General features: G+C 40.0%; 1 protein-coding gene, 1 long non-coding RNA gene and 1 pseudogene across 2 annotated transcripts in view; 2 read left to right on the top strand and 1 right to left on the bottom strand.

Moving 5' to 3' along the window:
• The window catches only part of LOC144582289 (uncharacterized), a 181,121-nt gene that overhangs the window by 68,280 nt on the left and 94,425 nt on the right, over positions 1-18,416 (bottom strand). The gene's annotated exons all lie outside the window — the stretch shown is intronic.
• LOC100397879 (large ribosomal subunit protein eL19 pseudogene) lies at positions 301-980 on the top strand (annotated as a pseudogene).
• LOC108590109 (uncharacterized) lies at positions 9,229-14,011 on the top strand. The gene is made up of 3 exons (XR_008480419.2): positions 9,229-9,310; positions 11,109-11,265; positions 12,479-14,011. It is a non-coding gene; the product is annotated as an uncharacterized LOC108590109 (long non-coding RNA).

The raw sequence follows: 18,416 nt of genomic DNA, 5'->3' as shown, positions 1-18,416 counted from the left end.
CTTCAAAGACCAAAGATAGATAAATTTATGAAGATGGGAAGAAACCAGCACAAAAAGCATGATATCACCAAAAACCACAATGCCTCTCCTCCCCACAACTCCTCACCATTAAGGGAAGAAAATGGGATGGACAATGAGGTTGACAAATTGACTGAATCAGGCTTCAGAAAGTGGGTAATAACAAACTTCTCTGAGATAAAAGAACATGTGCTGACCCAATGCAAAGAAAATGAGAACCTTGAGGAAAGGAGACAAAATGCTAACTAGAATAACCAGCTTAGAAAAAAACAACTTGGAGCTCTTTCCTTTCACTGCTGCGGCCGCAGCCATGAGTATGCTCAGGCTTCAGAAGAGGCTTGCCTCTAGTGTCCTCCGCTGTGACAAGAAGGTCTGGTTGGACCCGAATGAGACCAGTGAAATCGCCAATCCTAACTCGCGTTAGCAGATCCGGAGGCTGATCAAAGATGGGCTGATCATCCGAAAGCCTGTGACGGTCCATTCACGGGCTCGCTGCCGGAAAAACACCTTGGCCCGCCGGAAGGGCAGGCACACGGGCATAGGTAAGCATAAGGGTACAGCCAATGCCCAAATGCCAGAGAAGGTCACGTGGATGAGGAGAATGAGGATTCTGCACCAGCTGCTCAGAAGATACCGAAAATCTAAGAAAATTGATCACCACATGAATCACAGCCTGTACCTGAAGGTGAAAAGGAATGTGTTCAAAAACAAGTGGATTATCATGGAACACATCCACAGCCTGAAGGCAGACAAGGCCCGCAAGAAGCTCCTGGCTGACCAGGCTGAGGCCCGCAGATCTAAGACCAAGGAAGCACACAAGAGCCGTGAAGAGCACCTCCAGGCCAAAAAGGAGGAGATCATCAAAACTTTGTCCAAGAAGGAAGAGACCAAGAAACTAAAGCTCCCCCTTTGTCTGTACATACTGGCCTCCGTGATTACATAGATCAGCCATTAACATAAAACGAGCCTTTATCTGCAAAAAAGAAAAAAAAAAGAAAACAACAACTTGATGGGGCAGAAAAACACAGCATTAGAACTTCAAAAGCAAACACAAGTTTCAATAGCCTAATGGATCAAGCAGAAGAAAAAATATCAGAGATTGATACCAACTCAATGAAATAAAAGGAGAAGGCAAGATTAGAGAATAAAGAGTGAAAATAAATGAACAAAGCCTCCAACAAATACCGGATTATGTGAAAAGACCTAATCTATATTTGCTCACTGTACCTGAATGTGATGAGAAGAAGGAAATGAAGCTGGAAAACACTTTTCAGGATACTATCCAGATGATCTTCCCCAACCTAGAAAAGCAGGTTAACATTCAAATCCAGGAAATACAGTGAACACCAGAAACATATTCCTCAAGAAGAGCAACCCCAAGGCACATAATCATCAGATTCACCAGGGCTGAAATCAAGACAAAAATGCTAAGGACAGGCAGAAAAAGTTTGGGTTATCCACAAAGGGAAGCCCATCAGACTCCCAACTGATTTCTCAGCAGAAACCCTACAAACTGCAGTGTTCATGCCAAGGGCTTGAGACAGTTAGCGTGACTCGCCCATCTTGGCTGCTGGACCTATCTGCTCTCCCTCCACTCTCGAGGGCTGTTGAGTTGAGGTAAAAATAACTAAGCCACTGAGGCAAAAACAGAATGCAGAGTCCTTAAGGGCCTGCGGTTTATGAGGACATTGTGCTGACTGCTTCATATCCACTTTAGTCCCTGTGTAAGCAATAGGCTTGCTGCAATTGAGGTGCCTGAGAGGGGCAAAGACCCCTGCCCATATTTTCTCAGGAGCTGAGCCTTTACTCTACCTCCTGATGAAAAACATAGTTAACAAGCCACCTTAAGGGCACCATTGTTTGCTTGCACTGTGTATCTTTCAAAAACATATATTGACTCTTAAACTGCTTTGTTAGCTGTTATCACAGGCCCCTGATAACTATTTTTATGTGATTTCTATTTGCCCCCTTTTCTGTTTGCCCCCTTTTTCTGCTGAGCTAAAGTAAATGTAACAAGAAAAAAGGTATAAAAGCTGTAACCCACAGAAATAAAGTTGCTGCTTGACTGCAAGTAGACCTCCAGACTCCACTTTTCTATATTCTTTCACTTCCACACGCTCTCTCCCTCAGGTTGAATGAGACATCTACGTTGGTAGTCTTGGGGGCTCCTGCAGCTTGGTAGCCCCCCGGCAGACATGCCAAACCCCGACAACAAACAAAAAGAGTGGGGGCCAATATTTAACATCCTTAAAGAAAAGAACTTTCAAACCAGAATTTCATATCCAGCCAAACTAAGCTTCGTAAGTGAAGGGAACAAAAATCCTTAACAAACAAGCAATTGCTGAGAGATTTCAGCACCACCAGGCCTGCCTTACAAGAGCTACTGAAGAAACAACCAGTACCAGCCACTGCAAAAATGTACCAAATGGTAAAGACCATTGACACCATGAAGAAACTGGGTCAACTAATGGGTAAAACAACCAGCTAGTATCAAAATGGCAGAATAAACTCACTCATAACAATATTAATCTTAAATGCAAAAGGGCAAAATGCCCCGGTCAAAATACACAGATTGGCAAATTGGATAAAAAGTCAAGACCTAATGGTGTGCTGTATTCAGGAGACCAATCTCAGGAACAAAGACACACACAGACTCAAAGTAAATAAATGAAGAAAAATTTACCAAACAAATGGAGAGCAAAAATGTCAGGGGCTACAATCTCTAGTCTGATGAAATAGACTTTACATCACAAAGATCAAAATAGACTAAGAAGGACATCACATAATGTTAAAGGGGTCAGTGCAATAAGAAGGGCTAACTATCTTAAATATAAGTGCACCCAATACAGGAGCACCCAGATCCATACAAAAAGTACCTAACGACCTACAAAGACACTTCCACTCACACAATAATAGGGGAAGACTTTACTACTCCACTGTAAATGTTAGATTCCCCAAGACAGAATATTAACAAGGACATCCAGGACGTGAACTCAGATCTAAACCAAGTGGACCTAATAGACATCCACAGAAGTCTCCACCCCAAATCCACACAATATACTCTAAAATTGACCACATAATTGGAAGTAAATCACTCCTTAGAAAATGCAAAAGAACAGAAACCAGTTTGTCAGACCACAGTGCAATCAAATTAGAACTCAGGATTGGAAACTCATTCAAAACCACATAACTACATGGAAACTGAGAAAAAGGCTCCTGAATAACTACTGGAAAAAATAATGAAATGAAGGCAGAAACAAAGATGTTTTCAAAACCAGTAAGAATGAAGACACAACAGACCAGAGTATCTGACACACATTTAAAGCAGTGTCTAGAGTGAAATTTATAACAATAAGTGCCCACATAAGCTGCAAGGAAACATCTGAAGTCAACACCCTATCATCAGAATTAAAAGAGCTAGAAGAGCAAGATCAAAAAACTTCAGAAGCTAGCAAAAGACAAGTAATATCTAGGATCAGTGCAGGACTGAAGGAGATAGAGACACAAAAACACTTCAAATACCAATAAATCCAGGAGCTAGTTTTTGAAAATGTCAACAAAATAGACCACAGGCTAGTCTAATACAAAAGAAAAGAAAGAAAAATAGAATAGATGAAATAAAAAACAGATGCAAAAAAAAATTTTTAAATTACATGCCCTACAACCCTAGGGCATTTTCCTACAATGGGGGAGGAGACCAGGATCCTGAGGGCATTCATTCTGGCCTTGGCCACGTGGCCCCACCTTTTTTGAATTGTGGGCTCAGAAGTACTTCCCTGCAAGTTTATACTCTTAGGTTAGTTTTCTAATCAGGCCTGTATTAATGGAACTCTTGCTAGGGAATATTGATACCCATCACCCACATCACACTGACCTGGCTCAGGCACTAGCTGGTATGAACCACCCATCCTGGAAGTCCACATGTCTTTATGGTGGTCACTAACCACATGCAGACAGTGAGCTTGAGTACCCATGATGCTAGTAAGAGTGACTAAGCCCAGCAGATGGGAGGCCCCAAACAGAAGCTCATGCATCTTGGGCACAAGGAAATTATGAGGTGCCATAACGGGGATGCCCCAGGGCTTGCACCCTAAAATGGGGGATGCCCGAGACTTAGCAATTGCAATTAATAACCAGAAATGTGGGTGTTCCTGTATTTGATTTCAGATGGGTGCTACTCTTCCCAGATAAAGTCTCCTTTAAAATGCATCCTGGAGAACTGGAACCAATTTGACATATGATCTTTGAAAAAGAAATGGTTCATTTTTCTCTGCTGAACAGCATGGCCATGATGTCCCCTGCCAAGGAGAGAAACCTGGCCTCCTAAGGGAAGTATCCATTATGACACCATTCTACAATTAGACCTGTTTTCTAAGAGTGAAGGGAAATGGTTTGAGGTCCCCTATGTGCAAGTTTTCTTTTCTCTGAGGAATAATCCTCAGTTATGTAAGGGCCTGTTCCCCATATGCTACTAACCCCTTCTCAGGGCTACCCCCACATTTGGGATTCCCTGTGGCTGTGCCCTCAGCCTCTATTCCCTGGAGGCTGACCAGATCTCCTCAGCTCCAATAATCCAGAAGAAACTGGAAAGACTGAAATGGCCAAGGCCTCTTAGGCTACTAGGATGCCCAGACTCTGCCCTCTACAGGCAGTAGGAGGAGAATTTGATCCAACTAAGGTGCACACTCCCTTTTCACTTTCTCACTTAAAGCAAATCAAGTGGATTTAGGGAAATTTTCAGATGACCCAGACTAGTACACAGATACTTTGCAGAGCCTGCGTCAGTCCTATGAATTAGATTGAAAAACTATCATGTTATTGCTTAATCAAACCCTGACCAGCAGTGAGACAGAGGCTGCTTCAGCAGCAGCTCAAGAGATTAAGGACACCTGGTATTTGTGTGAGCACTGCTCAGTACTAAGCTTGGATTTTCTAATCTTTTCAGGCAGATTCGTGGGAAGAAAAACACTAGCTGAGATATATAGAGAAGAGAAAGAGAGTTTATTTACAAGGAAAGAAAAAGAGTTTATTTACAAGGATACCTAGAGACGCTCACAAACTTCAACACTGGCAATAAAGCAGCACGGGTTTTCACAAGTCTAGACTAAGTCACTACTGAAGCTCAGCTCGGCTTCTGCTAAACAATCTTTTATACTTTTTAAAACAAAGAAGGGTCAAGTCAGGACACTGTCCACGTCTTCATCATGTAACTAACATCCTTGAGGTGTTTACTAAAAATTGGATCAGGGAACTGGCTAGGTTCTCAGGTTTGGCTCTTCAGAGCCTTTTTTCATTGGGAAAATTCTGAGCTCGAAATACTCTCAATGATAAGGAAATGAAGATATAGTCTGTCTATGACTTGTAAATGTAATTAACTCCTTCTGTTCCATTACAATTCAGCTTTAGGCATGGGCAGACTTATTATACACATAATAGTTGTAAGTAAATGCAACATATAAATTCTTAATGCGTTGATATAAGTACAAAGAACAGCAACAACTACATATACTAACAATCATTAAAATGAATACAATCATCAACAGTGGGACGAATCTATATGTCACTGATGAGTGTGTAAATAACCAGTCCCACCAGTTATGATTACTATCTGTTGCTATAGCGTGGGAATAGTCCTGCAGTTTATGACTTACTATGGTGGTTTGTAGTCTATAGTCACTTAATTGTCGATCTCTTTTCTGTAATGTCCAATTTAAAGCTTTATTTTCATATAATATAGTAGTTAGATTTAAATAGGTTTCCAACTTTGGTTGGGGCAGGCTTATTGGGGTGAAAGTGATATTTTCATAGTCAATGATTGGGGTTAAATAGTAGAATTATGCCAGGGAAAAATAGAGATATTATAAATGCATCTAACAAATGGAAAATCAACTTGTATATATGACAATACTTCAGATTGATTGGATACAATACATAATGTATGGGGCTGTACTTCAACAAGGGCAGTGTAATCACTCACTGGTGTAAAATCATTGTAAAAATACAATGATTAACAGAAAAATGCAATAGACATGGTTCCATCTGTTGTTGTAAATCAGTACACACTAATTCTTTTGTAGTTACAGCACTATCATTGACTTTATGTTATATTTCTATTGTCAATGTGGGTACCATAAAATTCTGGTTGCAAATAATAATAAGGGTATGGAATTGGCAGCACATGATAGGGACAGTATAGTAGTATTTTGGGGTATATAATAGGTTATTATACCATAACAATATGTGGTGGTACAATAAAAGGGATTATGATCTTCTACCCATATATCTGCATGGTGTTGTTTGGAGATTATTAAAAATTCAGACCAGCGTCCTTTCCCTAATTGTAACTCATGTAGATTTTGTATTTGTATGTAACTAAATAAGTATTGGAGAGAACATGCTGTCCAAGCAAATAGATAAGTAATATTTTTAGTAGTAGATACTATAGTTCGATTAAATATCTTTAAGAATGTCTTTTGATAAGCAAGATTAGAGGTTAATGGGCTTATTACAGTAGGGATCCAATTAGCAGTAAGGCTAGTAGCTAATGTGACATTTTTCCCAATATTTTTTAATTTGTATGATAAGCTATCTAAATCAAAGCTATTAGCAAGTCCAATACCTGTTCCTACTCTGCTGAGTAATGTATCATACTATTCCTGTTTTTGTCCAGCAAAGGGATGTAATTTTGGGGAAGTTATATTTAATTGTAATTGATACTGCTGTGCAAAAAAGGCGGTGTTAGTACAAGCATGAGGTATACGTACAATAGTAGGTTGACTGTATATTGGGGTTTTATGAATTATTACATGTCAATGTTGTGCCTATATAGTTCTATTGTTGATTGCACTAGAATTAATACACTAGAGATATGTACTAGTATTAAATGCAAATACTGTAGTGGTTTCATTACAAGACAATTGATTTCTCCAAATAGCTTTTGAAAATATGTTAGTATATAGAATAGTAGTTAAATCTTGTTGACAACAGGAAATAGTCACTTTAGAAGTGACATTAATAGTAATACTATCATTACTATAAATTATGCCTCGAGCAGGTTTCTGTCCCATCCAATAGCTAAGTGTAGTGTTGGTGTCTCCACTAATAGTAAGATTGGTATGGTGACAAACTTGATTAGCAGAACAGTTGTAAGAGTCTTGGCTTCTTACTTCTGTGGAGTTGACCTATCCCTACTGTAGAATCATGTGTCCATTGCTGGAAGTAGTTTGGTGAGACAAGATTTGTCCGGGGGAAATGGTCCAAGCAATCCAGATGTGAGTGCTAACAATAATACCTGTAAATACACAAATCTATACACGATGAAACAAATGATTAGTAGGTACTAATATAGGAGTATCAGCGGGGGGAATTAGGACATATACACAGTTATTTCTTCCTTGTGCTACTATCTCTCCAGCTTGTAATGGTTTATGGGGAGATGTTTGTACCCAAACATGACCTGATATTTGTTTCTTTTCATCAGTACTGCCAAATCCTAAATGAGCTGATTTTGGAGGGAACCTTTGTGATTCCCGTACTGTGTTTTGTAAAACTGGAATTATTAATAGTTGTGCTATTCGGTGGCCTTTAGGCAAGATGATATCTTCTTCACCAAGGTTATAACAAAGCACTTTGATTTCACCGTAATAATCTGCATCAATTATTCCCCCTAAGATTGTCATTCCTTTTTGTTCCAGACTAGATCGAGCAGCTATTTGTCCATAATATCCTGAAGGTAACTGTAAACCTATTCCAGTGGGTATTACATGTTGAGTCTTGCTATTTAATTTAGTTACAGAGTAGTTAAATAAATCATAACCTGCAGCAGCATTAGTAGCGTTCCAAGGTTGTATTGCATCTGGGTGGAATCTCCACCAGGAGATAGTTATAGACTCATGTGTTACTTGGGATCTGATCTCAACTGTATTAGAGGAATATATCATCTGTTGCAACGGGGTTTGGCCACTAGTTAGGGGTCTATTAAGTTGTTGTAAGGCTGGTAATAAAAAGGTTTTCCATCCTGAATACATTGGATTTGTTAATTTCCGTAGTTTTTCCTTTAATAACCCATTCATCCTTTCAATGAGGCCTGCTGCTTGTGGGTAATAGGGTATATGGTAAATCCATTCTATATTATATTGAGCACAGTAATCAGTAATTAACTTACCTTTAAAATGAGATCCGTTGTCACTTTGTATTTGTAATGGCACTCCATAATATAAAATAATATAATCTAAGGTTTTCAGAGTATTTTGTTGTGTGGCTCGTTTATAGGGACATCCAATAAGCACACCAGAATAAGTATCCACAATAGTGCATATGTAAGCGCACCCTTTAGAAATGGGGAGCGGCCCTATGTAATCTATTTGCCAAATTTGTGCCGCTTGTTTTCCTTGAGCTAATTCTCCTTGACGATATGGGGGACATTTTGCAACCGTTCTTGGTTACAAACCGGACACTGTGTTGTGATGGTTTTACATACATCTAATGGCAGGTATATGCCTCTCTGTTGCGCCCACCTGTACATAGCTTTGGCTCCTGCGTGTCCAGTGTGTTCCTGCACCCATTTTGTGCACTTGGGATGATCTTCAGGGTATTAGAGCTAATTTTAGTTAATTGGTCAGTCTTCTTATTGTAAATACGTTCAATAGAGTCAGTAGGCACGTGAGTGTCTACATGGAAAACAGAAACGTTAGTACTTTGCAATACAATCTATATATTTTGCCATAAGTCCTTTCCCTATAAATCATGGTCACGAATCTTCTAATTATCATGCTGCCATTGTGCAATCTAGGTTAATAATCCTATATTCACAGACTAGGAATTTGTGAACACATGACATTCTCCCCCATATTCCTTTTCTAGGCACACCCAGACTGCGTGTAATTTGGCAGGTTGGCTGCTGCTGTTTGCTCCACTAGCTTCTAGTGTACAATTGTAATGGAACAGAAGGAGTTAATTAAGTTTACAAGTCATGGACAGACTTTATGTTGTCTTCATTTCCTTATCATTGGGAGCATTCCAAGCTCAGACTTTTCCCAATGCAACAAAAGGCTCTGAAGAGCCAGACCTGGGAACCTGGCCAGTTCCCTGGTCCAATTTTTGGTAAACACCTCAAGGATGTTAGTTACATGATGAAGATGTGGACAGTGTCCTGACTTGACCCTTCTTTGTTTTAAAAAGTATAAAAGATTGTTTAGCAGAAGCCAAACTGAGCTTCGATGGTGATTTAGTTTGGACTTGCGAAAACCCGTGCTGCTTTACTGCTGGTGTTGAAGTTTGTGAGCGTCTCTAGGTATCCTTGTAAATAAACTCTTTTTCTTTCCTTGTAAATAAACTCTTTTTCTCTATATACCTCGGCTGGTGGTTTTCTTCCCACGAATCTGCCTGAAAAGATTAGAAAATCCAAGCTTGGTACTGAGCAGTGCTCACACAAAATTGGCATAGTCGGCAGGATTCGGGGAGGAGTGCATCATGCCTTCCTTTAAAAAAAATGTTAGAATTGTTGTTAGTAAAATTCCTGGTTGGGAAGATCCTGTGTTTGTTTCTGTTGCTCATAATTGGGCCTCTGGCACTGGCCTAAGTGAAAATTAGGAAGGCCGCCTTAGGACGGCTGATCCCACACAGGTATGTGAAGTTTAGGACCTGGTGCCAGTAGATAGAGGAAAGGAATTAGCTGCCATTAGTAGACGAGGCTGGATTTTGTTGTCTGCTTATAAGAAACAATACTTAGCTCGCCAAGCCCTTATACAGGAAAAATTGCAGTTAGAAAAAGAATTGGCTGATTTACAAGGCAAATTGTCTATGTTACAATGTCAGAATTTTATCCTCGGTGACCAGGCAAGAATATATCAGGGAGTAGCCGAAAAGGCTGCTGTACGGTGTGCACAGTATAAATATAGAAAACAAAAGGGAAAGTGAATGCAAAGAAGGTGCATGCTGTCATTGCAACTGCTAAAGCTGATTGGGACACTCATACTTAGGATGGTGACATTTAGGATGATACTAATGAGGAACCTTATTAGGATGAGCTAGATAAAGAGGCTAGGAAGTATCATCCCCCTCCCTCTACCAAAAAGGAGGCACAAAAATATATTGGCTTATTTGGATACTGGAGACATTATATACCCCATTTGGGAATGCTATTACAACCACTTTTTAAAGTAACTAGGAAAAAATACCAATTTGAATGGACTCAAGATCAACAGGATGCTTTTGAGAGAACTAAAGAGGCAATCCAGCAAGCCTAGATTTATGGCCCCTACAGTCAGGACCTGTTGAATTAATGACTAGTGTAGAAAGTGAACATGCTAATTGGAGTCTTTGGCAAAAGCAGAATGGTAAACGGGTTCCATTAGGATTTTGGTCTCGAAAATTGCCCCAATGTAAAAACCCATATACCCAGTTAGAACAACAATTATTAACTGCTTACTGGGCCTTATCTGAAACAGAACATTTAACCACCGATAAAGAAGTAATCTTATGCCCTCAAATTCCAATAATGCAGTGGGTACTTTCTGACCCGGTATCACATAAGATTGGACATGCCCAAGAATCCCATGTCATTAAATGGAAATGGTATATACAAAATCGTGCTAAACCAGGCCCCACTGGAGTTTTGCAGCTACATGAAAAGGTTTTTTCTTGCCCAACTGATAAAGGTAATCATGATCAACTCATTAAACATATTGACAGTAAAGTTTGGGCTAATAAAGGATATGACTCTTTAAGTAAGGAACAACAGAGGCACGCATGGTTTACAGATGGCTCTGCTAAGTACATAGGGGCAAAGCGGCACTGGAAAGCTATAGCGTATAATCCCGCTCTGGATTGTACACTAGAAGCTAGTGGAGCAAACGGCAGCAGCCCACCTGCCAAATTACACGCAGTCTGGCTGTGCCTAGAAAAGGAATATGGGGGAGAATGTCATGTGTTCACAGATTCCTGGTCTGTGTAGATGGGATTATTAACCTGGATTGCACAATGGCAGCATGATAATTGGAAGATTCGTGACCGTGATTTATAGGGAAAGGACTTATGGCAAAATATATGGATTGTATTGCAAAGCACTAATGTTTCTGTTTTCCACGTAGACGCTCACGTGCCTACTGACTCTATTGAATGTATTTACAATAAGAAGACTGACCAATTAACTAAAATTAGCTCTAATACTTACCCTGAAGATCATCCCAAGTGCGCAAAATGGGTGCACGAACACACTGGACACGCAGGAGCCAAAGCTATGTACAGGTGGGCGCAACAGAGAGGCATATACCTGCCATTAGATGTATGTAAAGCCATCCCAACACAGTGTCCAGTTTGTAACCAAGAACGGTTGCAAAATGTCCCCCGTATCATCACAGGAGAATTAGCTCGAGGAAAACAAGCGGCACAAATTTGGCAAATAGATTACATAGGGCCGCTCCCCATTTCTAAAGGGTGTGCTTACATATGCACTATTGTGGATACTTATTCTGGTGTGCTTATTGGATGTCCCTATAAACGGGCCACACAACAAAATACTCTGAAAACCTTAGATTATATTATTTTATATTATGGAGTGCCATTACAAATACAAAGTGACAACGGATCTCATTTTAAAGGTAAGTTAATTACTGGTTACTGTGCTCAATATAATATAGAATGGATTGATCATATACCCTATTACCCACAAGCAGCAGGCCTCATTGAAAGGATGAATGGGTTATTAAAGGAAAAACTATGGAAATTAACCAATCCAATGTATTCAGGATGGAAAACCTTTTTATTACCAGCCTTACAACAACTTAATAATAGACCCCTAACTAGTGGCCAAACCCCATTGCAACGGATGATATATTCCTCTAATACAGTTGAGATCAGATCCCAAATAACAAATGAGCCTATAACTATCTCCTGGTGGAGATTCCACCCAGATGCAATACAACCTTGGAACGCTACTAATGCTGCTGCAGGTTATGATTTATTTAACTACTCTGTAACTAAATTAAATAGCAAGACTCAACATGTAATACCCACTGGAATAGGTTTACAGTTACCTTCAGGATATTATGGACAAATAGCTGCTCGATCTAGTCTGGAACAAAAAGGAATGACAATCTTAGGGGGAATAATTGATGCAGATTATTACGGTGAAATCAAAGTGCTTTGTTATAACCTTGGTGAAGAAGATATCATCTTGCCTAAAGGCCACCGAATAGCACAACTATTAATAATTCCAGTTTTACAAAACACAGTATGGGAATCACAAAGGTTCCCTCCAAAATCAGCTCATTTAGGATTTGGCAGTACTGATGAAAAGAAACAAATATCAGGTCATGTTTGGGTACAAACATCTCCCCATAAACCATTACAAGCTGGAGAGATAGTAGCACAAGGAAGAAATAACTGTGTATATGTCCTAATTCCCCCCGCTGATACTCCTATATTAGTACCTACTAATCATTTATTTCATCGTGTATAGATTTGTGTATTCACAGGTATTATTGTTAGCACTCGCATCTGGATTGCTTGGACCATTTCCCCCGGACAAATCTTGTCTCACCAAACTACTTCCAGCAATGGACACATGATTCTACAGTAGGGATAGGTCAACTCCACAAAAGTAAGAAGCCAAGACTCTTACAACTGTTCTGCCAATCAAGTTTGTCACCATACCAGTCTTACTATTAGTGGAGATACCAACACTACACTTAGCTATTGGATGGGACAGAAACCTGCTCGAGGCATAATTTATAGTAATGATAGTATTACTATTAATGTCACTTCTAAAGTGAATATTTTCTGTTGTCAACAAGATTTAACTACTATGCTATGTCCCTATCATGTGCTGCCAGTTCATACCCTTATTATTATTTGCAACCAGAATTTTATGGTACCCACATTGACAATAGAAATATAACATATAAAATCAATGATTGTGCTGTAACTACAAAAGGATTAGTATGTACTGATTTACAACAGATGGAGACATGTCTATTGCATTTTTCTGTTAATCATTGTATTTTTACCTTATTACCAGTAAGTGATTACACTGCCTTTTTTGAAGTCCAGCCTCATAAATTATGTATTGTATCCAATCAATCTGAAGAATTGTCATATATGCAAGTTGATTTTCCATTTGTTGGATGCATTTATAATATCTCTATTTTTCCCTGGCATAATTCTACTATTTATTTAACCCCCATCATTGACTATGAAAATATCACTTTCACCCCAATAAGCCTGCCCCAACCAAAGTTGGAAACCTATTTAAATCTAACTACTATATTATATGAAAATAAAGCTTTAAATCAGACATTACAGAAAAGAGATCGACAATTAAGTGAATGTAGACTACAAACCACCATAGTAAGTCATAAACTGCAGGACTATTCCCACGCTATAGCGACAGATAGTAATCATAACTGGTGGGACTGGTTATTTACACACTCATCAGTGACATATAGATTCGTCCCACTGTTGATGATTGTATTCATTTTAATGATTGTTAGTATATGTAGTTGTTGCTGTTCTTTGTACTTATATCCACGCATTAAGAATTTATATGATGTATTTACTTACAACTATTATGTGTACAATAAGTCTGCCCATGCCTAGGGCTGAATTGTAATGGAACAGAAGGAGTTAATTATGTTTACAAGTCATGGACAGACTTTATGTTGTCTTCATTTCCTTATCATTGGGAGTATTTCGAGCTCAGAATTTTCCGAATGCAAAAAAGGCTCTAGAGCCAGACCTGGGAACCTGGCCAGTTCCCTGATCCAATTTTTGGTAAACACCTCAAGGATGTTAGTTACATGATGAAGACGTGGACAGTGTCCTGACTTGACCCTTCTTTGTTTTACAAAGTACAAAAGATTGTTTAGCAGAAGCCAAACTGAGCTTCGATGGTGATTTGGTTTGGACTTGCGAAAACCCATGCTGCTTCTTGCCGGTGTTGAAGTTTGTGAGCGTCTCTAGGTATCCTTGTAAATAAACTCTTTTTCTCTATATACTTCGGCTGGTGTTTTTCTTCCCACGAATCTGCGTGAATAGATTAGAAAATCCAAGCTTGGTACTGAGCAGTGCTCACATAACAATCTAGAGCGGGATTATACGCTACAGCTTTCCATTGCCGCTTTCCCCCTATGTACTTAGCAGAGCCATCTGTAAACCACACGTGCCTCTGTTGTTCCTTACTTAAAGAGTCATATCCTTTATTAGCCCAAACTTTACTGTCAATATTTTTAACGAGTTGATCATAATTACCTTCATCAGTTGGGCAGGAAAAAACCTTTTCATGTAGCTGCAAAACTCCAGTGGGGCCTGGTTTAGCACGATTTTGTATATACCATTTCCATTTAATGACATGGGATTCTTGGGCATGTCCAATCTTATGTGATACCGGGTCAGAAAGTACCCACTGCATTATTGGAATTTGAGGACGTAAGATTACTTCTTTATCGGTGGTTAAATATTCTGTTTCAGATAAGGCCTAGTAAGCAGTTAATAACTGTTTTTCTAACTGGGTATATGGGTTTTTACATTGGGGCAATTTTTGAGACCAAAATCCTAATGGAACCCGTTTACCATTCTGCTTTTGCCAAAGACTCCAATTAGCATGTTCACTTTCTACACTAGTCATTAATTCAACAGGTCCTGACTGTAGGGGCCATAAATCTAGGCTTGCTGGATTGCCTCTTTAGTTCTCTCAAAAGCATCCTGTTGATCTTGAGTCCATTCAAATTGGTATTTTTTCCTAGTTACTTTAAAAAGTGGTTGTAATAGCATTCCCAAATGGGGTATATGATGTCTCCAGTATCTAAATAAGCCAATATATTTTTGTGCCTCTTTTTTGGTAGAGGGAGGGGGAAAATCTAATATTCTCTGTTTTGCTTTTGGGGTAATGGCACGTAAGCCATGATCCCAATATATTCCTAAAAATTTTACATGTTGACTGGGTCCCAATCAGCTTTAGCCGTTGCAATGACAGCATGCACCTTCTTTGCATTCACTTTCCCTTTCGTTTTCTATATTTATACTGTGCACACCGTACAGCAGCCTTTTCGGCTACTCCCTGATATATTCTTGCCTGGTCACCGAGGATAAAATTCTGACATTGTAACATAGATAATTTGCCTTGTAAATCAGCCAATTCTTTTTCTAACTGCAATTTTTCCTGTATAAGGGCTTGGCGAGCTAAGTATTGTTTCTTATAAGCAGACAACAAAATCCAGCCTCGTCTACTAATGGCAGCTAATTCCTTTCCTCTATCTACTGGCACCAGGTCCAAAACTTCACATACCTGTGTGGGATCAGCCGTCCTAAGGCGGCCGTCCCAATTTTCACTTAGGCCAGTGCCAGAGGCCCAATTACGAGCAACAGAAACAAACACAGGATCTTCTTAACCAGGAATTTCACTAACAACAATTTTAACATTTTTTTTAAAGAAAGGCATGATGCACTCCTTCTCCCCGAATCCTGTCGACTACGCCAATTTTGTGTGAGCACTGCTCAGTACCAAGCTTGGATTTTCTAATCTTTTCAGGCAGACTTGTGGGAAGAAAAAACACCAGCCAAGGTATATAGAGAAAAGAAAGAGAGTTTATTTACAAGGAAAGAAAAAGAGTTTATTTACAAGGATACCTAGAGACGCTCACAGGCTTCAACACCGGCAATGAAGCAGCATGGGTTTTCTCAAGTCCAGACCAAGTCACCACTGAAGCTCAGTTCGGCTTCTGCTAAACAATCTTTTATACTTTTTAAAACAAAGAAGGGTCAAGTCAGGACACTGTCCACATCTTCATCATGTAACTAACATCCTTGAGGTGTTTACCAAAAATTGGATCAGGGAACTGGCCAGGTTTTCAGGTCCGGCTCTTCAGAGCCTTTTTTGCATTCGGAAAATTCTGAGCTCGAAATACTCCCAATGATAAGGAAATGAAGATATAGAGTCTGTCCATGACTTGTAAACGTAATTAACTCCTTCTGTTCCATTACAGTACTTTAGTCAAGTACATGATCAGATGACACCATAGAAGAATGATAGATTTCATACAGGTAGACACGTAATCCTTAGCATGGACCCTCACTGGGATCCTGACTCAGAATGGGAGGCCTGGAGACATGGGCACCTCTTGACCTGCATATTTGAGAGATTTAGGTCAACTAGGAGGAAGTCCAGGAAATATGCATTGTTATCCACCATAATTCAGGGAAAGAAAACCCAACAGCTTTCCCTGAGCGAATGCAGGAGGCCTTGAGAAAGTGTACTCCCCTGTCTCCAGACTCCATTAAAGGTCAGTTAATACCAAAGGACAAATTTATTCTGCAGTCAGCAGCAGACATTCGGAGGAAGCTCCCGAAGCTGGCCCTGGGGCCAGAGCAGAGTCTAGAATCCTTATAAACCTAGCAACCTCGGTGCTTTACAATAGAGACCAGGAGGAACAGGCTGAAAGGAGCAGGAGAGATCAGAGAAAAGCCACAGCACTAGTCATGGCCTCAGGCAAGCAGACCCCAGGGGCTCAAATGAGGCAAAGGCTTGGGTTAGCTGCCAGTCTGGCAGAGCTTGTTACCACTGTGGCCTAATGGGATCCTTTATAAGGAATTGTCCCCAGAGAAATGGACACCTCATCCTTGCCCACTGTGCCAAGGGGAATCACTGGAAAGCGACTTTCCAAGGGCCTGATGTGGCTAAGCAGATGACCCAGCAGCAGGAACAAGAATGCCCAGAGCAAGTGCCAGCAGAAGTCCTCACCCTCACGGAGCCACAGGTAAAGCTGACCACAGGGGCCAGGAAGTTGATCTCCTCCTGGACACTGGTGTGGCCCTCTGTTTTACTCTCCTGCCCTGGACAGCTGTCCTCCAAGTCTGTAACTTTCCAAGAAGTCCTAGGACAAGCAGTCTCCTGACACTTCTCCCAGCCGCTAAGCTGTAATTGGGGAGATATGCTCTTCTCTCTGCCTTCCTCATCATGCCAGAAAGTCCCACTCCCTTACTAGGGTGGGACCTATTAGCAAAAGCAGGAGCCATTTTCTATATGAACATCATCAGGCAGGAAAGACCTCTGTGCTGCCCATCATTTCAAGATGGGATTAATCCCGAGGTTTGGACAATGGACAGACAATTTGGACAGCCAAATAATGCATGCAAGTTTGAGTAAGGCTAAGGGATCTTACCTTTTTTTTTTAACCAAAGACAGTACCCCTTAAGAAGAAAAGCCAAAAAGTGGCTACAGGGTATTGTAAAGGACTTAAAAGCTTACAGTCCAGTAAAGTCCTGCAATGGCTCCTCCAGTTTTAGGAGGACAAAAACCTAACGGGTAATGGAGGCTTGTGGAAGATCTCAGGCTTATTAATGCAGCTGTACTTCCTTTACACCCAGCTGTACCTAACCCTTACACCTTGCTCTCTTAAATACCAGGAGAGGCACAATGGGTTACAGTCCCAGACCTAAGGATGCCTTTTCCTGTGTGCCATTATATTCTGACTCCCAGTTTCTGTTTGCCTTTGAAGACCCTTTAGACCAGAGTTCTCAGCTCACCTGGACAGTGTTACCCCAGGGCTTTTGAGATAGCCCCAGATGTTTAGCCAGGCTCTAGCCCAAGACCTTAGCAACTTTTTATATCCAGGTGCTGTGCCTCTTCAGTAGCTGGATGACTTATTTTAACTGCAAGCCCAGAAACCCAGGGTGAGCAGGCCACCCAGGACCTCCTAAACTTCCTTACCACCTGTGTATATAAGGTTTCCAAACCCAAAGACTGAGAGCACATTTCAGAGACTTAAGATCTGGGATTTTCTCAAAGAAATTTTTTTTAGGCCATTTTCTCCTGCATGAAAGTTTTGCTGCAAAGAACAAAAACAGCAGAGGTATTTAAAAAATATTGGAAGAAGGAATTATTACTGTAATCGAAGTTCAATTGGAATAATACAATTTGATCAATGCAAGATAGATACAAAAAATGGTGCCACATTCTCCTATTTGTACATTATTATCATCTAATTCAGGTCCCCTTGATATCTCTGAAATGACACTCAACATCACAGACCTCATATCCCAGATGGCCTAAGCCTTTTTCTCTCATGCAACACTTTAAACAAATGAGATCATGCTCAGTTAGAAGTAGAAACACTTATAGAATAACATTTTATACAAATTCGCTATTATGAAAAAAAGCTGTGTTTTGTAGTGAGTAAGTACTACTAATTTTTGTTTGTACTTTAGGTTCTGGGCACATGTGCAGATCTTGCAGAGTTGTTGCATAGGTACTTACGTGGCAAGGTGGTTTCATCTATTTATGCTTTCTACGTGGATATTTATGTTGTCTGCTTCTATAATGTTTTTTAAAAACTCTTTTGTTTTAATGCAGAGAGAAAGTAATAATCCCCTATTTTATGTGAATATAGCATTTAAATATAAGT

The sequence above is a fragment of the Callithrix jacchus genome, chromosome 4 (genome assembly GCF_049354715.1).
Source record: "Callithrix jacchus isolate 240 chromosome 4, calJac240_pri, whole genome shotgun sequence".
Lineage (NCBI taxonomy): Eukaryota > Metazoa > Chordata > Mammalia > Primates > Cebidae > Callithrix > Callithrix jacchus.
Note: the sequence above shows the minus strand (reverse complement) of the source record. Positions and strands in the feature narration are given on the sequence as shown.